The following is a 4,491-nucleotide window of genomic DNA, read 5'->3' as shown; positions in this document are numbered from 1 at the left end:
CTCCCCACACACACACACACACCACCCTGTTGAATGTGTATCTCTCTCTCTTACACACACACACACACACACACACACACACACACCCTGTTGAATGTGCATCTCTCTCTCTTACACACACACACACACACACACACACACAAACACACACACACACACACACACACACACACACACACACCCTGTTGAATGTGCATCTCTCTCTCTTACACACACACACACACACACACACACACACACACACACACACGCATACACACACACACAAACACAGCATATGGACACACATACATGCATGGTCAAGCAATGCCCTGCCTCAAGTGACGACTTCATACACACTCTTGACCCGATGAGAGAGTGTGTGTGTGTCTCTTTTCCCCCACGGGTCGGGTGTTGTTGACAGAAACTGGGCCCACAATGCCGCCTCTGACCGCTGGGCCCCCTGTTTGATACGCAGCAAGCAGGCAGCAATGCTCTAGAGTGTCAGTGGCTCTGGATAATAAGGGCACATTTCAGCCCATAATCCACCCCATCAGAGGATCAGAGGAAGCCTGCGGTATGCACACGGGAGGAGCCGTGGAACGCCTGTAAAACGAGGGCCTGCATCATGTCAGAACATGGCTCCTCATTCTATGACCACAAAACATGGGCCAAGTCTCACAACCTCCTTCTCTCTAACCGGCATAATTTGGTTTTCAAATGTTGTAAGATGGGGATTGGAAGCAGAGGCAAAAAATGAAAGGTATAGGCTATGTCAACATCAAAGGCATTATGTCAATGGTAGCCTTTGACTAAAAACCTTTACAAAAATGTCTTTAATCCAGACTGCAAATCATTTCGCGACCCCTCCCATTTTTGGCGACCCATTTTGCGACCCTCCAATATTTTTGGCCCAGATTGAGAACCACTGCATTAAAGTATGCAGGATTGCTATGGAAAGTTAACCTGACTCTCACCAGATGAATTTCGTTCTGCTTAGCTTCACTCACATCCATCTGGGACCTCTTCCATTGAGAGTGATTTCTGCAACCGATTTTATGGTACAGCCAATCAGGACGCAGGGCGGGAGTTTCATAGATGTGACATAGTGTAGAAGCGACTGTGAGACTGTTATCAGCGTCACGGGTTGGCTTCGATGTGAGTGGTTGAAGTAGCACTTCGATGTGAGAGGTTGAAGTGACTTATTCAATCATATGCAAGCATTTTTTGATTAGGCCCAGCCTTCTGAAGCAACACTCCAATGGATTGGTCCCAGATGGATGAGAAATTCATCTGGCGAAATTCATCTGGCGAGAGTCAGGTTAATGGAAAGTGCTGTGGTAGAGGAATGGATATTGTGGCTGTAGTGCTTGAGTTTTGACCTGTAATTATTTCTGTTTCTCTCTGGGTGACATAACAATGGATGTCTTTTCGATTGTCTACAGTGACTCATTGACTGATTATCTTGAATCGCATTGATTACGATTCAAGATAATCTGACTTGGCTAAATTGCCGTAATTTGTGACAAAATGGGAAGCTTTTAAAAGTAAAAACTCCATGTACCACCCACTTAGTGTGTGACTAGGTCTGAACTTGTTAGTCCATTACATAATTATGGGGTCATTAGCTGTCCACCGCTGGTTTGGTCCTGTGTGCCAGAAGTCCTGTCACAGGTTTATCTAATCAATCTGACCAGTTAGAGTTGCATCCTGTCAGGACTCTGGTCAGATGTCTGTCTTGATGAGAAGGCGGTTCCATAGGTAATCTAATCACTCAGAGTGGTTTCCTGTCAGAGATCTGTCCAATAAGAGCTGTGTAGTGAGCATCGAGGTCAAGCATTTCACACACAACAGTTTGTAACAAAGACACTTGTAACTTGTAAGATCACTTTCTTCAACTTCAGGGATTTCACACTACATGAGAAAGAAACACATCCTGTGCAAATGTAATCTTTGGAAAAGAAGTTAGCTGACTTTGTTTAGGCCGTGTTGCTTGACAGATATGTCTTCTGCCAAAGTTCTGAAACTCTGGCCAAATGGGACCCTGCTTGGGTGCTAATAAAGATTACATGGTACTTCTCTCTTGTAACGTTCATCCAGTGCATTTACACAGTTCTGATAGATACATTGTAGAAGATTGTATTTATGAGAATTTATTTGCATTTATTTGCATTTATTTTCGATTCCCAGACCCGACGTTGCGAGCCCCTCACACTTTGGGTAATCCCACTCACTTCACAGAGCCCTTTCCTCTCAGAAGTCGGTTTGCTTTTCCTTGCACCCATGTTGTATCCCGGATCCACCCAAACAGAGGACCATTCTATCCAGTCAAAGCCGTGTCCTGAGCTATGAGTGTGTCTCACCCATACGGTTATAAAAGCCCTTTGTCACACACGGACTCATCTGGCCTTGCTCTCCCCCACTCTCTTCACTTCACACACTTCACTTCCACAGCTGCTTGAGCCACAGACCGTCTGCTGTGGGGTAGGGAGCGCATCGCATAAGATAGCACGGGCTCGTCCTACACAAACAGCCCTCCTTCAGCCTCTCCTCATAACAACCCCCCCTCTCTCTCCCTCTCTCTCTCTCTTCCTCTCTACGTCGTTCAGAGGGCGGGTGTTGCTAGTCAATAATTTGGCAGCGTCCATGCTGTGGCATAGATTGACTGTGTTTAACCCGCCAGCTGAGCTTGTCGCCTCCTTACAGAAAAGCTTTGTGAACTTCTTCTGGGATGGGAACCATTGGCTACCTCCAGGAGTCCTCTACTTACCCCTGGCTGAGGGGGGGCAGGGGCTCATCCATCTGGCCAGTAAGGTTAAGGCAATGAGGCTGCAGTCCTCCCAGAAGCTGCTATACGGGACTGATCTACCGTGGGTGGATTTCGGTCTGGCAATGGTGAGAACCAGGACTGAGATGCGTTTGGATCGACAGCTGTTCCTGGTGACACACTGCCACTGTTCAAACTCAAACTGAGCCAACACGTTTCTATAGCTTAGTCTTTGAGGCCTGGGGACACTTTAGGGTGTCACGTTCGGAGCATTATGGCCTCAATGAACCTTTGTTCTTTAATCCTTTCTGGACAATGGAGGGTGACGTATCAAGAAACATTGTGTCTCTTTTCACTGGGGCAAAAATTACAACACTTGGCCACCTGCTGAATAGACGCTGGCGCTCTGTCCTTGACCTGGTGTCCTATTTGGGCTGCAGGTCAGAAAGGGTAGTGGAGGGCATATTGAGAAGCCTGAAGGCAGGTCTTCCTGACTGTCTATTAAGTTTCATCAATCATGTTCTGGATGGGGGCCCTTTTGAGGTCCCCTTTCCGGATTTACGTATTACCCCTAAAAGCCCCACATACGCCTCTACAGAGACACTGCTTTCTTTTAAGGGGATGCTTGATATACATTTTACATCAGTGGACAGAAAGATGTTGTATAATGCCATTGTGAAATCTGCTAATGCTAATGTGCGGGGAGGATTGACACAAAATGGAGGGGTCATTTTGGGGGCAGTGAAGATCTGTCACCATCATGGAGGGTACTGTACAAGCCCCCCATACCAAAAAGGTCTGGGGACCTTCAGTGGCAGGTACTTCACTGTGTCATGGCCACAAAGGTCTTTGTCGTCAAGTTCAGGCATGATCTCTCACCTTTATGTAGTGTCTGTAATGTACCCGATTCAGTGTTTCATGTTTTTTGTGACTGTCTGAAATTGTTGTCCCTTTTTCAGTTGTTGGAGGGAGTGGGCCAGAGGTTGGGGTTCACTTTATCAAAAGAACTGTTCATCCAAAAACAAAAGGGAACTGTGCACCTTCATGAACTTCTTGATTGGCCAAGCAAAACTGGCAATATGGAGGGGGAATCGGTTGGAGGAGGAGGGCCAGATTGTCAACCTTGTGGACATGTTTAAAGCTTTGGTGGAATCAAGGGTTAGGGTTGAATATTTTTTTTTTAAAGTTTCTGACAGTGTGGATCATTTCTCACAGAAATGGTGTACGGGCAAAGGTCTGATCTCCATTATTGATGGGGCCTTGGCATTTATGTGGTGATGTCATGGGGACTGGGGGGTTGGGGGGGGGGGTTATACTGTAGTGTTTTAAGGTGTTTTTTTTTATCCATGCAATGGTTCAATAAAAGGGGTTTTAAAAGTCTCTTCCTCTCCTTCTCTCTCTTTCTCTCTGTCTCTGTCTCTCACGCTCTCTCTCTCTCTTCCTCTCTCTCTCTCTTTCTCTCTCTCTTTCTCTCTGTCTCTGTCTCTCTCTCTCACACTCTCTCTTTCTCTCTTCCTCTCTCTTTTTCTCTCTGTCTCTGTCTTTCTCTTTCTCTCTCTCTCTCTCTCTCTCTCTCTCTCTCACACACACACACACACACACACACACACACACACACACACACATATACCCCCACACCACAGCATTACTCCCTGCCGGTGTCAGAGGACCCAAAAACAACAGGCAGGTGTGGACAGAGCGTCGTCAGTAGAACAAGAGGGCTTTACACCACTCCAACACACACA

This window comes from Alosa pseudoharengus, unplaced genomic scaffold (genome assembly GCF_046254945.1).
Source record: "Alosa pseudoharengus isolate Yale_2024_CS ecotype anadromous, Long Island Sound unplaced genomic scaffold, YU_APseudo_1.1 YU_APseudo_1.1_scf_19, whole genome shotgun sequence".
In the NCBI taxonomy this organism is placed as follows: Eukaryota; Metazoa; Chordata; class Actinopteri; order Clupeiformes; family Clupeidae; genus Alosa; species Alosa pseudoharengus.
Note: the sequence above shows the minus strand (reverse complement) of the source record.